The sequence below is a fragment of the Diadema setosum genome, chromosome 12 (genome assembly GCF_964275005.1).
Source record: "Diadema setosum chromosome 12, eeDiaSeto1, whole genome shotgun sequence".
NCBI lineage: Eukaryota > Metazoa > Echinodermata > Echinoidea > Diadematoida > Diadematidae > Diadema > Diadema setosum.
This window is the reverse complement of record NC_092696.1, coordinates 149,174-168,701: the sequence shown is the minus strand read 5'-3', so window position 1 is coordinate 168,701 and position 19,528 is coordinate 149,174. Positions and strand designations below refer to the sequence as shown.

The 19,528-nt window shown below is 38.5% G+C and overlaps 2 pseudogenes; one reads left to right on the top strand and one right to left on the bottom strand.

The window, feature by feature from the left end:
* Positions 1–1,196: 1,196 nt before the first annotated feature.
* LOC140235631 (uncharacterized) lies at positions 1,197–1,956 on the bottom strand (annotated as a pseudogene).
* Positions 1,957–8,791: 6,835 nt separating this feature from the next.
* Positions 8,792–12,267, top strand: LOC140236262 (uncharacterized; annotated as a pseudogene).
* The last annotated feature ends 7,261 nt before the right edge of the window (positions 12,268–19,528 follow it).

Here is a 19,528-nt window from a genome sequence, read left to right as displayed (position 1 = left end):
CGACAAAAATTCAAGAACTTAAAAAAAAAGAAAAGGGTCAACTTCTTACACACGTGCTCCGTATTAAACATTTGAGAAAATCGAACGTAAATTATATGCATATTATGCAACTGCTGTGTACATAAGTTTATGCAACTAATGTGGATATACACTATTGATAACATAGAATTATAAATATCTCTATTGCAAAGCTTAGTATCATTGTCAAACAGCCCTATATTAAATAAAATGAAACCCATAAGTTTTTCTTTTTTTGCGACAAAATTCAAACCACTACCTAATGTGTTGTCAATCCATATTCATGATTTTGTACGTTCATACAATAACGTGCATTGTACCAAACATCTAAATCTAAATCAAAGGAGACCTCCGAAAGACTTTCTGAGTTTTACATTTGAACAACTATAAATCAGTTATACTGAGTACAGAGTTTCAAAATTTATAGTGACTGGGTTGAGGAATAATAATGTCTTCAAAATTTACAACAAATGGCAATGTACAAAGACGATGACATGACAGCCTCACCATAAGAATGCATGAGTTGGGGCTCAAGGAAGCAGAAGAAAAGAAGAAGGCATGTATAGATTCTACACTGGTGAACTTGTTAAACAAGCGGTACTGGAATTACACTGCTACATTTCTGAAATATGTAAGGCTCCTATGATATCAACACTGTTCATTGTAATTTCTTTAAGATTTTAAGATTATTGGTTTCTCTGCTCAAAGGCCACAATAAATTACACAAGTCTATACATGGAGCTGTTGATTTATGTACTACATGATGTGAAATTATGAAAATCGTCTGGAATGCCCCCAATTCTTACATATAAAAAAAAAGTGTTGATGACTATACGGTCATTCCGCGGTGTATGTAATGCAATACTGTTAAAGATTTACATGTACAATCAATAGCAACTAGACCAACAATAAACATATACAGGTAAACAGACATTCTCTAATAACTCGCTTCAACCGTAGATACAAACAAGGCAAAATTATAATCCTTTGAGATGCAAACAATATTTTGCATGAAAATTACAACACTCTTTGCAATATTACATTCATAATGATATCATAACTGAGTGTACGATGAAGGCATCTGTATCATTTTTTTTTTTTCGTTAGACTACCGGGAGGAAAACATAAGAATGGAAAATAATTGTATGCAATGACTGATGATACTGCGTGTTTTTTACTCAGATATCTAAATACGTTGTGGAGATGTTGTCATCCAAGATTTTACGCTTTGGATAGAAATAAGTGAAGGCATTTCTTGTTTGCGAGTATGTAGAGACACCATTGTTTACAACACGAAATCCTAAATTGGTTCCACCGCCCGACACTCTTGAATGGAGAACCTCTAGGTAAGTGTTTTTGTTGATGTCATTTTGTCTCTTACTGACGCCTTTGCAACTGAATTTGTCTGTTGGGCCGAAACAATAGTACGTCCTGCTACAAAGAGCAACTATTCCGTCACCCTCCCATTCCACTTTGAATAAACCCGGAGTTCGTTTATCATACATAGCATTTTCCACACAGTCATTTCGAGGAAACCAGCTGCCTTTGTCTTCTTCATATTGCTCTCTCATGCTCGGTTTTATCACATCCTCAAAATCTTTGGAAGAGATGGCGATATACGCAGAATCCGAATCCATTTCACACATCTGAAAATCTGAAGGATCGACATACTTCACGAGGAAATCATAATAAAATTGCAACATTCGCAGTTTTGCCATTTGGTACACGGCGTGTCAAATCTGAACCGGAAGATTCATTTTGATTTTTTGTTTGGCCATGTCCACTTCATAGCAGTCTTTTCCGATAGGATTGAGATCCCGAAACAGAGTGCTATTGACTTGTTTTTGTGCCTTATTTTTCATCGCACACATTCACATTGCGATGTTTTTCCTTGTTTGTAATTGTCTTTCCGTACGAAGAGTTTCCGATCAGCTTCATTGTATCAGCAATGATGCTCTTGCACGGATCGCTATCCCCCGCACGACGTGCGTCTGACACAGCTTCCCCAAATGTTTCAAAGCAAGCATTTGGTTTGTATTCTACAAATTGTGAGATGTTGGTAACAACGAGACCGTGTTCAAAGTACCAACGAAGAAGAGGGGTATACAACAAAATGTTCTTCCCGAACATACTTCCAATGAGGCTACGTCGAGGTGTCTGCATAATGCCATGTTTTTCTGCGTAGTTCCGCATTACATCTCCGATATCCTCCCGCGATATGTTTGTATTCTTAAAGATAGGGCACATCTCGGAGAAATAGTCTTTAAACTTGTCTGGTACGTGTATGTCGCATACAACAAACCCAAAGAGGTGTCCTTTCTGTATAGCGGAGAGAAGTTGTACTTGTGACGCTCCATGTCGAAGCTTGGGTTGGGGAAAATGTTCTGAGAGAAACGCACTGAGAGTAGAGTCGTGCTTGCGCATGTCTCGATATTCACATTCCCAAATGGAAATGTGCTCATATCCCATTTGTTGAATGTATTTCTTTTTCTCCTCAGTCTTTTGACGTAATTCTTCCATAGGTTTCCCCAGTCTTTTGTTTAGTGTCTCCCCTTTGGTCAGATGACAAGAATGCCCGTGGAAATAGCACTCATTGAATTCAAAGACCTGATTAGTCTCCGCGCAGAAGCCATCCACGGGGAATTGGAGAGGGCCGATTCTTTTTTCGGAGTGATTGCCATTGTGTCGGATTTTAATGTGTCTTCTAAAACTTTCATACTGGAGCCATTCTTGCGTTATAGGATGTCTGCTCTCCGGTTTGAAATTGTTTTCCGCTCTTCGTCTCACATAGTGTCCAGTAGGCATGTCCTGCACGATTGCCCATAGGTATAGAGCGTTCGCGTCAAAGCCAACCACTTGCTGACACGTTTTACCTCCTCGAATCTTCGTCACGTTCTTTTCATGATGGCGATGAAAAATAATCGATGGACCCCCGACTAAATTTTCGCGAAAAGTGTAGAATAGGTCTTTACCCTTCTCCGAGAACAAACCGAAATGTGCGTCGGGACTACATTTCATCAGATATTTCATGGTAAGTCCCGGAACAGAAATTCCGTCCTTAAATAAATCAATTCCTGTATGCTCGTAGAAACCACGCATCTTTTCTACAGCCTCAATAAATGGGGTAACATCGCGATTGTTATACCAGACGAGGTAGTCACGGAAAGTGGACATCTGGTTGTCTTTCCACTCACGCTGACATTCCTTCTATTGTTCAGGGGTCAATGCAGTGCGATGAAGGGTGTCATTAAATGCATCAATGGGTGGAAGTTGTGGTTCATTCAACTTAGCGAGAGAGTCTACCCATTCGTACGGAAAATACCCCTTTGTTTCCTTACATCCATAGGCCTTCATGAATGAAGCTAAAGAGAATCCTGGGGCAAGAAAGTTCAAAATGTCGACGAATTGTAGGTGCTCAGTTTTGATAGCCATGTGGTTGTGGTTTCTCTTTACTAGGTAGTTGATAGGATCCATTTTGAGAAGGGTTGGGTATAGAAACTCCTTAATGACATTAATGTCGTATTTACCCGAGTTAAATCCGACAACTGGCAACTCTTGTAAATAATTTAAGTCTTTTTGTCGCAGTCTCGTTAAGTATTTGGGTACAGGAGATATTTCCCCATCTGTCAAGAATCTACTTCGTATCTCCTCAGTTTTGTCGTCAATCTTGTCCAGGACGTCTTGATAAAGTGGTTCCAGAAGTTGAAGAGATCGTTGGCTGACTTCTAGTAAGTACGCCACCATAGTGTCGATTAATGTCTGGGAATTTCCATCCGACACCAGTAGTATGAACATGTACCTGTTCGACCCCCAAAATCCTCCCAATCCTCCCGATCGATGGGAGGATTGGTATTACGTAATAGTGTGTCATTGAGAACAATAGATGAGGGTACAATGCAAATATGTGACAGATTGCGCAATGGGTGTTCTATAGTGAATGGTATATGTGGGGAAATATGATTTTTATGAGTGTTATCTTTGTTTCGCTTCGATTGTTCTGGTAATTGCTTCTATTTCTCTGGTTTGCAGAGATTCCAACGACAATGTGTATACAACATGATTAATATAAACAAAACTTCTTTTTTTTTGTCTTTTGTACACGTGATTGCTCTTTCAACAGACTGATAGACCCAAATCATCTACAGAAGGCAGATTCATTCACTGTTAGTCTGTTGTACGAGGACAAGGTTGCGTTCTTTGAATGATTATAGGTCTCATAGACTGTACGTGTAGGTGTTGATATGATATGGGTGGGGTATTGTAAGGTAAAAAGAAATGTTTCGTTCGTTACTATAGTTACAGGGCACACCTTTCATACAGTTAAACCATTTTTTTTTTCCACCATGACTCCCATTTGTACTTTTTTTTTTTAATTTACGCTGAATCTACAGTCATCATCATCATCACAATTGTCATTTTGCACTTATTATATATATTATATATATATATATATATATATATATATATATATATATATATAACGTGCCAGGGTCTCAGAGATTGATTTAACCAGTGTAGACGAATACGCAAAGATAAGAAATCTACTTGATATGTTGTTTCTTTTGGTATAACATTCTAGACTGAATGTTCGAACAATTGTTTCGCTTCAGTGGTATAGCCCGTTATACGCCTTAATTCTTGTCAGAAATCATGAATTAACTTACGAATGGAGTGTCGTCGAAAAATATCATAAAGCTTGAATTTGGAAGAATATCGTGTGAGGTACTGTATGTTTTAGGGCTATATAAATAAAGAAATATATAGCAGCAGCAGCATCAGGAGTAGCTATGGCTAAAACAGTCGAACGGAAGAAAATGTATTAAGACAGATAGCACACTTCATTACCTGTAAAGAACACTAAAAAATTAACCTTGCCCAAGTGGGGTTTTTTCCCGAATGCTTGTTCGTTACCGAGCTAGTCTATAGACTCATTAAAATGAAATTACTACAAGCCGCTTTCAAATCAATAGCATCTTATAACCAACTTTATTTTGCTTTTAGTAGTATAACTCGTTTTGAGTCAACTTGCGTATCATACATGAATACGTATATTATTATCGTGGCGGTTTAAGGCTGGCAGTAACTGTTCGGCATGCTGTTCAGAAGATTTCGTATCACCACGGCAACATCAAACAGTTGATGGATGCATGACAATCGTCGAGTGACACAAGTATGGTCATGTTATCCATGTATTTAAGAATGAACGTGTCGGTTTTCCCTTCATCAGTGTTTGGTCAGTCGTTTATTTGTTTACATTATCACCATGGCAACAACAAATACACGCAAAAACAAAAAAAAAAATGGTCACTTGCTATCGATACGTGATATTATCGTGGTGGTTCTATATGGTCGTGCTGTTCGTGACAATCGTTGATCGACACAAGCATGGTTTATTTTCATATTATAACCATTTTAAAGAACGAAAGTGTCGGTTTTGTAATGGTCATTCGTTTATTTGTTTACATTATCGCCATGGGAACAACAAATGCACGCAAAAATGATCACTCATTGTACACGTGTTATTATCGTGATGGTTTCAGACTACTATGATGGTGTTGTTTGTGACGAGCTGGACACAAAACTTCATTTAGTTAAACGTTGTCACCGTGATAATTATCCTGAGGAACATGGTTTCCCTTGTGGCCTATGGTCAGTTGTTGTTGTTGTTTGTTGACATTATCGCCATGGGAACAACAAATACACGCAAAAATGGTCACTCCTTGTACACGTGTTATTATCGTGATGGTTTAAGACTATCATGATTGTGTTATTTCTGACGAGCTGGACACAAACTTCATTTAGTTATACGTTGTCATATATAATTATCCTGAGGAACATGCTTTCACTTGCGGCCTATGGTCAGTTGTTGTTGTTGTTTGTTGACATTATCGCCATGGGAACAACAAATACACGCAAAAATGGTCACTCCTTGTACACGTGTTATTATCGTGATGGTTTAAGACTATCATGATTGTGTTATTTCTGACGAGCTTGACACAAACTTCATTTAGTTATACGTTGTCATATATAATTATCCTGAGGAACATGGTTTCACTTGCGGCCTATGGTCAGTTGTTGTTGTTGTTTGTTTACATTATCGCCATGACAACAACAAATACACGCAAATGAACACGCAAAAGTGGTCACTTGCGCATTGCATACGTGACATTAGTTTAAGATTTTGGTCGTGTTGTTCATGAAAATCGTTGATCTTCATATGAGTGGTTTATTCATATTGCCGTTTTATAGAACTAAAATTTCCGGGTTTTCTTTCTTTTCTTCTTTTTTTCTTCTTGTGATAGGGTCTACTGTCAGTCGTTTATTTGTTTACGTTATTGCTATGGCAACAGTAAATACACACCATTGTCAAATGCAAAACGGTTCTACGGGGTTGTGGGCAAAAACACTACATTAAGCATTCATGCTCCCAAGAGGACGCGTAGTCATTTTTTTAGTTATCGAAGTATGATTTATTTATTTCATCATCGTATTTAAACACGTAGTTCCTACGTCAAAGCACGGTCTTTGACAATGTACTCTTTAATCCTGACTCATTATGCAACGTTCGTTCATATGATGATATTGCTATCATAACTCATTGAGATCAATGCAATATGAGATGGTTCTGTTACACAGGTAGTCCAATGGGTCATGACCGGAGAAGTTATTCCGAAGCCCTTAGAAAGTGCCGACATACTGTAAGCAAACTTGTAAGCAAACTATTGATCTGTCCTAAAGTCTATTGTTCGATTTTACTCGCTCTCTTTTGTACCTTGTATGACGTCTTTAAAGCAGTGATGATGTGTCCAGACATGTTTTGAGAACGTCGATATCATCGTCTTCCAACAACAGCCTGATATCCCAACAAGATTCATACACGGTGATGAGACATCGTGACGCACACACAATAACCATGTCATATTGAGGCACGCAAATCAAACTCACAGTGTACGCATTTCATATATATACATATATTTTTTCGTACGAGCGACATTGTACCTCTTGAACGTAAAATGAAATGAGATATTTGTCGGGGACCTATTAAAAAACGCAATGAAATACGTATATGAAAGTTATCTTTATCATTTCTTCACTGTATTACAGTCAAGCTTACAGTGCGAAGGCTGCGGTTATTATTTCCTGCGCATATACGTATTTGTAACGATGTTTGATATTTTCGATGCAAGACATCCTCAGACTTCATGACTTATGTTCAAAATAACTGAGCTGCCAGTTGTATTCTTTTATAAGTCTTTGTAGAATAGTTGTTTGATATTGCTCTTCGGAGTCAAATACAATTATTTTCATCATTTCTTTGCGGTATACAGACTTATGAACGCAGTGTCTGTCCAATCTTTGAACATTGTATTTAAGTTTATATACCTGAAAAAAAGAAATACTTTGTATTTAACTCACTTTGCCATGTTCGCATGCATATTAGTGTGACTGTGGTATTATATCCAGCTTAGAATGTCGCGTATTCAAGCAAATGCAATGGTTGTTGATGTTGAAGTCCTTTTTCTTCGCCTCATTGGTCCAATGTTCACGTGATTTGAGTGTCTTTTGTATTGTATGTTACGAGTCTTTTCTTTCCCTGACAGTGTCTTCTGAATTTGTCTGATTGTAAAGAAATGATAAACACGCGACACTAGTATAGGTGTTTTGTTTATCATAGCACTTTTCGTGTATATGGTGATCAATGTATTTGACGAGTCGACGACCAAACTAACAGTTCAAGCAGGCCAAGATGATTGCGTCGCTTTCCAACTTTTCTGTAAGGTTGTAGATGTGAGTTGCTTTGCTTTGTCTTTCCATTGATTTTTCTGTATAATGTTTTGCAAGTTGTACTAGATCGAGGCGGATAATCATACACCCGCTACTCAAACACATAAGCAAGCGCACATTATTGAACACACTCAGTAAATAGCACGAATATGCTTTCAGGCGCTGTATAGCGTTTTTGCTGGAAACTCTTGTCTATTGGTTTCTTTACGTTGTAGACACTATAGTGACACTAATGATGATTTATGATCTATTTATCAAGGTATCTTCATTTGAATAGCAATGCCAAGACTTACAAGACAACGGACCTAGCTATCATCACTCTTTGGTCATACAGCGGAGCATGACAAAAGCTTGTCTGGAAGTGTTTAGCCTACATAATATATGTACTTTACAGAAAGTGCAAGTAGACAGGGATACCTTATTGTGCCAGTGCTATACCCATCCCAGTCTTGGAATGTGTGTATTGATCCGCCTATTGTAAGGTTTCGGTGTGGTGGTATTCAGGTGAAGACAAGTTTGGACATGACAGGCTCCACCTGGCAGACAGGCATTTTGTGTCGTGATCTCGAATCGGTGCTAGATTTAAGAAGCTGTACCAGCAACTTGATCCTCATTTTACTTTTAGCTTCCGTCGGAGTAACACGGACCTCCGCCTCCGTCCCGAGCAAAGTGTCAAATCATCGTCGATTGAACTGTCGATATTGGCTTCGAAAGTTGGAGTACATCTGCAGATTGCCGATACTGTGCGATCAAAAGGTGCAAGCCAGGTATTATACCGAAGACTCATTCTTTGCTCACATTGCTATCAGAGGCTGAATACAAATCATGGATACGGATACCACCAATTTTCCATGCGATATTTGTGAAGCTACGTTTACTTCCAAGTGCAACATGATGCGTCACAAGCGTTTGATTCACGGTCAGCAAATCTTGTACGTGTGTGACTCGTGTGGTGCAGGCTTTAGCCGACTCGATAATCTGCGACGTCATGAGAAAAGGTTTCATGGTCCTACTCATCATCGTACAGAAGAACCTACCACACCTAGTGATGAAGCTGATGACGAACGTTTTGAGTGTACTGAATGCAAGGCTCAATTTCTATCTGAAGGAGACCTGGAGAAACACAAGTCAGTACATCAGAGATGCATCCAAACGTTTGTGTGTCATACATGTGGACGAGTTTTCGACCAACGCAAAAAGTTTTCAAAACACTTGGAGACCCATCGGACCCCGTCGAAATCCACAAGGAAACGACATTCACCACACGTCCAAGACAACAATACACCAACGAGTGAGTAAACCGTATTTTTGCAGTTGTAATTCACATAATTTAGATCATTTTACCTTTTAGTATTGAATATTGAAAGCAATGAACGGAATTAAGGTACTATTTTTGTTGTTATTATCATCATTATCAATATTAATAATATTTTAACTTTTAACTTCTGAATTTATGCGTGTAAAATGACTCTGATGTCGTAATGTAACATGAGCCTTTTTGTCTTGTGTCTGACGGAGATCCACAAAAATTGATCGATGATATGGTCACGTATCTCTTGGAAGTCAGCCAGTGTTCTTTTGAATTACTTGAAACAACATACGCTGATGTCATAGAAAAGCTGGATGAAAAAATTGCATCGCTAACAGATCGACTGAGAGAAACTGACGATAAAAAATCCAAGAAGCCTATCCACCTCATCAAACTGAAAGAAAAATTTGAAAACCATTTGTCTGAACTACCCGTGGTTGGCTTTAATTCCGGTAGATATGATATCAATGCCATCAAGAAGTTTCTGTACCCCGCACTCTTGCAAAAAGACCCGGTCAATTATGTCATCAAACGGAATCATAACCACATGGCTCTTAAGACTGGCAATCTCCAATTTCTTGATATTACTAATTTCCTCGCTCCGGGCTTCTCGTACGCCGCATTTCTCAAAGCCTATGACTGTGAAGAGAGTAAGGGTTACTTTCCTCACGGTTGGGTTGATTCCCTCGACAAACTAGAAGAACGTCAGCTACCACCAATAGAGGCCTTCCAAGATAATCTTAACGGTAAACAATTTTCCTATGAACAGTACTTGCACTGCCAGAGTGTTTGGAAAGAGCAGGGCATGTCGTGCCTCAAGGACTACCTTATATGGTACAATAATTTAGATGTTACACCTTTTATCGAAGCGATCGAGAAAATGCGTGCCTTCTATCGAGGTCTGACAATCGACCTATTTAAAGATGGTATTTCGGTTCCTGGTCTTACCATGAAATATCTTATGAAGTGTAGCCCGGAAGCCCAGTTCAGTCTCATTTCTGACAAAGACAAAGACCTCTACTATACTTTTAGAGATAATCTAGTAGGAGGACCATCCATCATCTTCCATCGTTACCACGAACGTGGCGTAACACAGATTCGTGGTGGTAAGGTGTGCCAAAAAGTGATGGGTTTCGATGCTAATGCCCTGTATCTTTGGGCGATAATGCAACAAATGCCGACGGGACAATATTCTAGACGAAGACTGGATAACAATTTTAAGCCGGAAGTCAAACACCCCATTGCCCAAGAGTGGTTGCAGTACGAAGCGCATCACCGAGGCATTCACATACGCCATGCCGGGAACAACACAGAGAAAAAGCTAGGTCCCCTTCAGTTGCCAGTAGATGGATTCTGCCCCGAAACTAAACAAGTCTTCGAATTCAATGGATGTTATTTTCACGGTCATCCCTGTCATCTGACAAAGGGTCAAACACATAACAAGAAATTGGGGAAATCAATGAAAGATTTGTTAAAGAAAACCGAAGAAAAGCGGGGATACATCGAAAGTCTAGGTTATGAATACATCTCCATCTGGGAATGTGAATACAAATATTTACATAAACACGATGGCTCTCTGAGCGCATTCCTGACAGAAAGATTCCCACCCCCTAAGTTCCGACATGGACTTAGTCAGGAGACTCTTCTAACCGCCATACGCAGCGGTGAGTTGTTTGGTTTCGTGCAATGCGACATTCACGTACCTGATCACCTCAAAGCCTACTTCTCGGAAATGTGCCCCATTTTCAAGAATGTTAATATACGACGAGAAGACATCGGTGAAACGATGCAGGCTTACGCGGAAGAGCACGACATCATGAATACCCCTCGTCGGAGTCTGATAGGTAGTATGTTTGGTGATAACATACTGTTGTACACACCATTACTCAAGTGGTATCTTAATCACGGACTTGTGGTGACTAAGATAACCCAATTCATTGAATATCAACCGAAAGGTTGTTTTAGAGAGTTTGGCAATAGCGTGTCCGATGCCCGAAGGGCTGGTGATATTGATCCGGCTAAAAGTATCATCGCCGACACCATGAAGCTTATTGGTAATTCTTCCTATGGGAAGACAATCACAAAGTAAGGCATCGGAACGTGAAAATCTGTAATGAAAGCAAAGCACAAAAACACATCAATAACATTCTCTACCGAGACTTGAACCCCATATCCTAGGATTGCTTTGAGGTTGACATGGCGAAAGCAAAAATCAAGATGGACCTCCCCGTTCAAATTGGACACGCTGTATACCAGTTGGCAAAACTACGCATGCTCGAGTTTTACTTCGATTTTCTTTTGAAGTATGTTGATCCATCAGATTTCCAACTATGCGAGATGGATACAGACTCGGCTTATATCGCTCTATCTGCCGAAACTTTCGATGAGGTCATCAAACCAGAGATGAGAAGAGAGTACGCAAAGGATAAATGTAACTGGTTTCCACGAAATGATAACCCCGAAAACGCCCGACATGACAAGCGAACCCCGGGTTTGTTCAAGGTTGAATGGGAAGGAGCTGGGATCGTAGCATTGTGCAGTAAGACCTACTACTGCTTCGGTGCCACCGACAAATTCAGCAGCAAAGGCATCAACAAAAAGCAGAATGTCATCACGAAAGATATATATCTGGAGGTGCTGCGATCTCAAATGGCATCTGGTGGTATGAATTCCGGCTTTCGAGTCGTTGACAATGGTGTCTCTACCTACTCACAGGTTAGAAATGCCTTTACGTACTTTTACCCGAAACGAAAAGTACTCAGTGATAACATATCCACAACCTTCTTGGATATCTGAGATCTCTACAGAAGTGTTAAGACCCATACCCCCGCAAAATTTGTAATCACATTCAGTATTTCTTTTGTTATACTTTCATGTTGGTTTCTGCGATCAGTGACTTTATGATTATCAAGTTTCGGGATGAACTCTATCGAATTAAATTATTCCGCTTCTGCGTCGTTAAGCAGGGATAAAAACTTATATGTACATACGTATCGAAGCATCCTATTCATACTTCAAAGAGGGAGATTTTACCCTTTAGATTTGTTTCATGTCTTTCAGACATGTGGCCTTGATGTTGGAGGAAAGGTGTGACAAAACAAACAAACCTTGATATCATAACTATCTATACTTCTTTCTCTATGTTTACAATATATATATATATATATATATATATATATATATCAAATCGTTACGTTATAATTATGCTGAACCATATCCATTTTGATTTAACTTTGAGTTTCTTTGTTGTTGTTATTTTTTTTTCTTCTCTTAATTATTCTGCATGAAACATTCCGCAGTGCCTTTCTGTGAATATACCATTTTTTCAAACCTGTGGCATACTTCGTTTCAAAAGAAAAAAAAAAAAAAGAACAAACCCACCGAGATAAATGTTCATCCGCATAAAACAATTAATTCTGTATTCAACACATATGGCTGTTGAGTATCTTTGAAAATATTCAGTATATAAATATCTTCTCACTGAGAAGTTTATTTATAACGATGTTGTATATTATAATCTATGTCGTGATATCGTTGGAACGAATAAAAAAAAAATCACGCAATGACATTACATGATAGTGGTCATGACTGTTCTTTGTCGTCTTGCGTCTATACTCAGTTGACCATGAACAGCGTCGTTGCTATTTAGGTATACTGAGTGGTTGTGATTGAAGTCACAGTGCATTGTGTTCGAGTCGTGACTGTGTGTGTGTGTGTGTGTGTGCGTCCGTGTGTGTGATTTGTTCAGACGCAAGGAGGATTAAGTTGCTGGTACAGCTTCTTAAATCTAGCACCGATTCGAGATCACGACACAAAATGCCTGTCTGCCAGGTGGAGCCAGGTGGAGCCTGTCATGTCCAAACTTGTCTTCACCTGAATACCACCACACCGAAACCTTACAATAGGCGGATCAATACACACATTCCAAGACTGGGATGGGTATAGCACTGGCACAATAAGGTATCCCTGTCTACTTGCACTTTCTGTAAAGTACATATATTATGTAGGCTAAACACTTCCAGACAAGCTTTTGTCATGCTCGGCTGTATGACCAAAGAGTGATGATAGCTAGGTCCGTTGTCTTGTAAGTCTTGGCATTGCTATTCAAATGAAGATACCTTGATAAATAGATCATAAATCATCATTAGTGTCACTATAGTGTCTACAACGTAAAGAAACCAATAGACAAGAGTTTCCAGCAAAAACGCTATGTACAGCGCCTGAAAGCATATTCGTGCTTTTTACTGAGTGTGTTCAATAATGTGCGCTTGCTTATGTGTTTGAGTAGCGGGTGTATGATTATCCGCCTCGATCTAGTACAACTTGCAAAACATTATACAGAAAAATCAATGGAAAGACAAAGCAAAGCAACTCACATCTACAACCTTACAGAAAAGTTGGAAAGCGACGCAATCATCTTGGCCTGTTTGAACTGTTAGTTTGGTCGTCGACTCGTCAAATACATTGATCACCATATACACGAAAAGTGCTATGATAAACAAAATACCTATACTAGTGTCGCGTGTTTATCATTTCTTTACAATCAGACAAATTCAGAAGACACTGTCAGGGAAAGAAAAGACTCGTAACATACAATACAAAAGACACTCAAATCACGTGAACATTGGACCAACGAGGCGAAGAAAAAGGACTTCAACATCAACAACCATTGCATTTGCTTGAATACGCGACATTCTAAGCTGGATATAATACCACAGTCACACTAATATGCATGCGAACATGGCAAAGTGAGTTAAATACAAAGTATTTCTTTTTTCAGGTATATAAACTTAAATACAATGTTCAAAGATTGGACAGACACTGCGTTCATAAGTCTGTATACCGCAAAGAAATGATGAAAATAATTGTATTTGACTCCGAAGAGCAATATCAAACAACTATTCTACAAAGACTTATAAAAGAATACAACTGGCAGCTCAGTTATTTTGAACATAAGTCATGAAGTCTGAGGATGTCTTGCATCGAAAATATCAAACATCGTTACAAATACGTATATGCGCAGGAAATAATAACCGCAGCCTTCGCACTGTAAGCTTGACTGTAATACAGTGAAGAAATGATAAAGATAACTTTCATATACGTATTTCATTGCGTTTTTTAATAGGTCCCCGACAAATATCTCATTTCATTTTACGTTCAAGAGGTACAATGTCGCTCGTACGAAAAAATATATGTATATATATGAAATGCGTACACTGTGAGTTTGATTTGCGTGCCTCAATATGACATGGTTATTGTGTGTGCGTCACGATGTCTCATCACCGTGTATGAATCTTGTTGGGATATCAGGCTGTTGTTGGAAGACGATGATATCGACGTTCTCAAAACATGTCTGGACACATCATCACTGCTTTAAAGACGTCATACAAGGTACAAAAGAGAGCGAGTAAAATCGAACAATAGACTTTAGGACAGATCAATAGTTTGCTTACAAGTTTGCTTACAGTATGTCGGCACTTTCTAAGGGCTTCGGAATAACTTCTCCGGTCATGACCCATTGGACTACCTGTGTAACAGAACCATCTCATATTGCATTGATCTCAATGAGTTATGATAGCAATATCATCATATGAACGAACGTTGCATAATGAGTCAGGATTAAAGAGTACATTGTCAAAGACCGTGCTTTGACGTAGGAACTACGTGTTTAAATACGATGATGAAATAAATAAATCATACTTCGATAACTAAAAAAATGACTACGCGTCCTCTTGGGAGCATGAATGCTTAATGTAGTGTTTTTGCCCACAACCCCGTAGAACCGTTTTGCATTTGACAATGGTGTGTATTTACTGTTGCCATAGCAATAACGTAAACAAATAAACGACTGACAGTAGACCCTATCACAAGAAGAAAAAAAAAGAAGAAAAGAAAGAAAACCCGGAAATTTTAGTTCTATAAAACGGCAATATGAATAAACCACTCATATGAAGATCAACGATTTTCATGAACAACACGACCAAAATCTTAAACTAATGTCACGTATGCAATGCGCAAGTGACCATTTTTGCGTGTTCATTTGCGTGTATTTGTTGTTGTCATGGCGATAATGTAAACAAACAACAAAAACAACTGACCATAGGCCGCAAGTGAAAGCATGTTCCTCAGGATAATTATATATGACAACGTATAACTAAATGAAGTTTGTGTCAAGCTCGTCAGAAATAACACAATCATGATAGTCTTAAACCATCACGATAATAACACGTGTACAAGGAGTGACCATTTTTGCGTGTATTTGTTGTTCCCATGGCGATAATGTCAACAAACAACAACAACAACTGACCATAGGCCACAAGGGAAACCATGTTCCTCAGGATAATTATCACGGTGACAACGTTTAACTAAATGAAGTTTTGTGTCCAGCTCGTCACAAACAACACAATCATAGTAGTCTGAAACCATCACGATAATAACACGTGTACAATGAGTGATCATTTTTGCGTGCATTTGTTGTTCCCATGGCGATAATGTAAACAAATAAACGAATGACCATTACAAAACCGACACTTTCGTTCTTTAAAATGGTTATAATATGAAAATAAACCATGCTTGTGTCGATCAACGATTGTCACGAACAGCACGACCATATAGAACCACCACGATAATATCACGTATCGATAGCAAGTGACCATTTTTTTTTGTTTTTGCGTGTATTTGTTGTTGCCATGGTGATAATGTAAACAAATAAACGACTGACCAAACACTGATGAAGGGAAAACCGACACGTTCATTCTTAAATACGGGGATAACATGACCATACTTGTGTCACTCGACGATTGTCATGCATCCATCAACTGTTTGATGTTGCCGTGGTGATACGAAATCTTCTGAACAGCATGCCGAACAGTTACTGCCAGCCTTAAACCGCCACGATAATAATATACGTATTCATGTATGATACGCAAGTTGACTCAAAACGAGTTATACTACTAAAAGCAAAATAAAGTTGGTTATAAGATGCTATTGATTTGAAAGCGGCTTGTAGTAATTTCATTTTAATGAGTCTATAGAGTAGCTCGGTAACGAACAAGCATTCGGGAAAAAACCCCACTTGGGCAAGGTTAATTTTTTTAGTGTTCTTTACAGGTAATGAAGTGTGCTATCTGTTTATACATTTTCTTCCGTTCGACTGTTTTAGCCATAGCTACTCCTGATGCTGCTGCTGCTATATATTTCTTTATTTATATAGCCCTAAAACATACAGTACCTCACACGATATTCTTCCAAATTCAAGCTTTATGATATTTTTCGACGACACTCCATTCGTAAGTTAATTCATGATTTCTGACAAGAATTAAGGCGTATAACGGGCTATACCACTGAAGCGAAACAATTGTTCGAACATTCAGTCTAGAGTGTTTTACCCAAAGAAACAACATATCAAGTAGATTTCTTATCTTTGCGTATTCGTCTACACTGGTTAAATCAATCTCTGAGACCCTGGCACGTTATAATATATAATATATATAATAAGTGCAAAATGACAATTGTGATGATGATGATGACTGTAGATTCAGCGTAAATAAAAAAAAAAGTACAAATGGGAGTCATGGTGGAAAAAAAAAATGGTTTAACTGTATGAAAGGTGTGCCCTGTAACTATAGTAACGAACGAAACATTTCTTATTACCTTACAATACCCCACCCATATCATATCAACACCTACACGTACAGTCTATGAGACCTATAATCATTCAAAGAACGCAACCTTGTCCTCGTACAACAGACTAACAGTGAATGAATCTGCCTTCTGTAGATGATTTTGGTCTATCAGTCTGTTGAAAGAGCAATCACGTGTACAAAAGAAAAAAAAAAGAAGTTTTGTTTATATTAATCATGTTGTATACACATTGTCGTTGGAATCTCTGCAAACCAGAGAAATAGAAGCAATTACCAGAACAATCGAAGCGAAACAACGATAACACTCATAAAAATCATATTTCCCCACATATACCATTCACTATAGAACACCCATTGCGCAATCTGTCACATATTTGCATTGTACCCTCATCTATTGTTCTCAATGACACACTATTACGTAATACCAATCCTCCCATCGATCGGGAGGATTGGGAGGATTTTGGGGGTCGAACAGGTACATGTTCATACTACTGACACCATGCAATAAGCTTCGTTGTAACCTGGTACATTTGAGTTCACGCTAACACTCAAAGGTATGTGTCGAGATGTATATTGTAGGTTGCCATTAGATTTGCATTCGCTTTCGTCACATTTTTCAAGATAGCTCTCTATGTCAAATGTAGCAAAATATGGGAAAAATCTCCTGCTTTCCTCAACGAAAATTCCCTCAGCCTCCAGTTCCTCCCATATTGTGGCGGAGTTGTGAAATGTTGCAAGCCCCTTAGGAAAAACGTGTTTAGTGGCTGTTGCGCTGCAGAGTTTTTCATGTCGGTGAAGCGATTTTCGAGATTTCCACAATTTGTTGCATTGTCTACATTGATAGTTACGGCAATACCTCTCGATGTCAATAATATAACTGAAGTGACTGTCGTGAAGATTAACGTACAGTGTCTCGGCAAACTTATCCAGACCTCGACGAATGAGTGTAGCAGCCACTGTCTGTTCACTGTTGAATAGATCTTTTTCAGTTTCAGTCGAACTAACAGCAGCGGCACAAACATCGTTGACTTCCTTTCCACAATCTCCACCTATTGATTCGTCACCTACAGGCACTAACTGATAAACAATTATATTAATTTGAAAGAATTCTTCGATGTCACTTAGTTCGCTGAGTTTAACACCTGGGAATTTGTTTATATCTTCATTTGGTTTGTAGCTCTGTAACAATTCTTTCGTTGTTGTTTCTAGACATTTTGAACTGTTACCACGAAGAAGGGCGATACATCGAAAGAGGCACAAATTGTCGTCGTACGTTTTACCAGTCTTTCGGTTCTTGACCAATGAAACGATCGCTTTGTTATCTAGCACGTACAGTGGGAGCTCCATTCCCCTACCGATGGGATGATCAATGAGGGGAAATACGTAGAACGTGACGTTCGTGATATGTTGAACCACCCGTTTGGAATCTGGGCGCAGGGACCTGGCATATTCAAGAACATCTTCATGAATGAATGTGTTAATGAAACCTTCAAACGAAGCGTGATTTGTGATAACGTATGGTTCGTTGAAAATCTTTGTGTTTCTACTCGCGTAATAGTACCTACACTCTTTCGTTTCGTTGTTAAACAAAACAAATCCATACGAAGCGTTAATTTTAAAGGCAGTGGACTGCAGTTCAAACACTTTTCGAGCCTTTTCTTTCAAGATGGTGTTGTCGAGTGATTGGAGGTGAAAATTGTACCATCTATGTACTCGTCCTTGTGATTGCCTGTCCTTGATATTGTACCAGTGTTCCTTGTACATTCTGGCGACGCATCCCTCTGGGTCCACGTGCGGGGGTAGTTTGATATCCGTACTGAAGTCAGACTGTTGATCAGACTGAGGGCACCGTGCTAGAAACAAACAAACAAACAATGGTCTTAATTCGTGCCTGAGAGACTGTAGAGTCGGTGATTATAATGACATTTATCATTATAGCATTCAAATGAAAACTACTTACAATCAATTATGATCTAATTACCAAAAAATGCGCATTATTCATTCATTTTATTTCATTTCATTTCCGACGAAAGTATACAATTATGACAATTGCATATTACGAAATAAAGTACAACGTGACTTTTACATATCAGAATGAGATTCAAATGCACGTCATTTGTTTACAATGAGACAATACACATACTAGACGAAGAAATGCATGGACAAAAATGTAACTGAATAGATCATAACAAAGAAAGAGTCGGAAATGGAGGCGACTGCATCTATGAGCACTCTCTCATGCGTCATCCGCCATGTTGGAACTCCACTGCTCAGTGGGAACTCGATCGTTATCTTGCTAAAATCGTGTGTTCATATTTACACATGATTATACCTAGAATGATATCACATTTCCGTATTATCGGGTAAACATACGACTCCGCAATTATCGTACAAAACGCTATAATCTGTTACTTCGCACCTGTAAACACTATATACAAGTTTGTGTGTCTACATGTTTGCTTTTCCAACATTGTGTAGAAAACTGACTTAAGTCTCTTTAACAATACGATAAAATGATGAACGTGATGAACTAACGAAATGATGAAATGACGAAATGATGAAACGATGAACTGATGAAACGATGAAATGATGAAACGATGAAATGATGAAATGATGAAACAATGAAACGATGGAATGATGAAACGATGGAATGATGAAACGATAAAATGATGAAACGACGAAATGATGAAACGATGAAATGATGAAACGATGAAACGATGAAAAAAAAAAAGAATATTACTATCCTAATCCATTCTCACCTTTGATATCATTT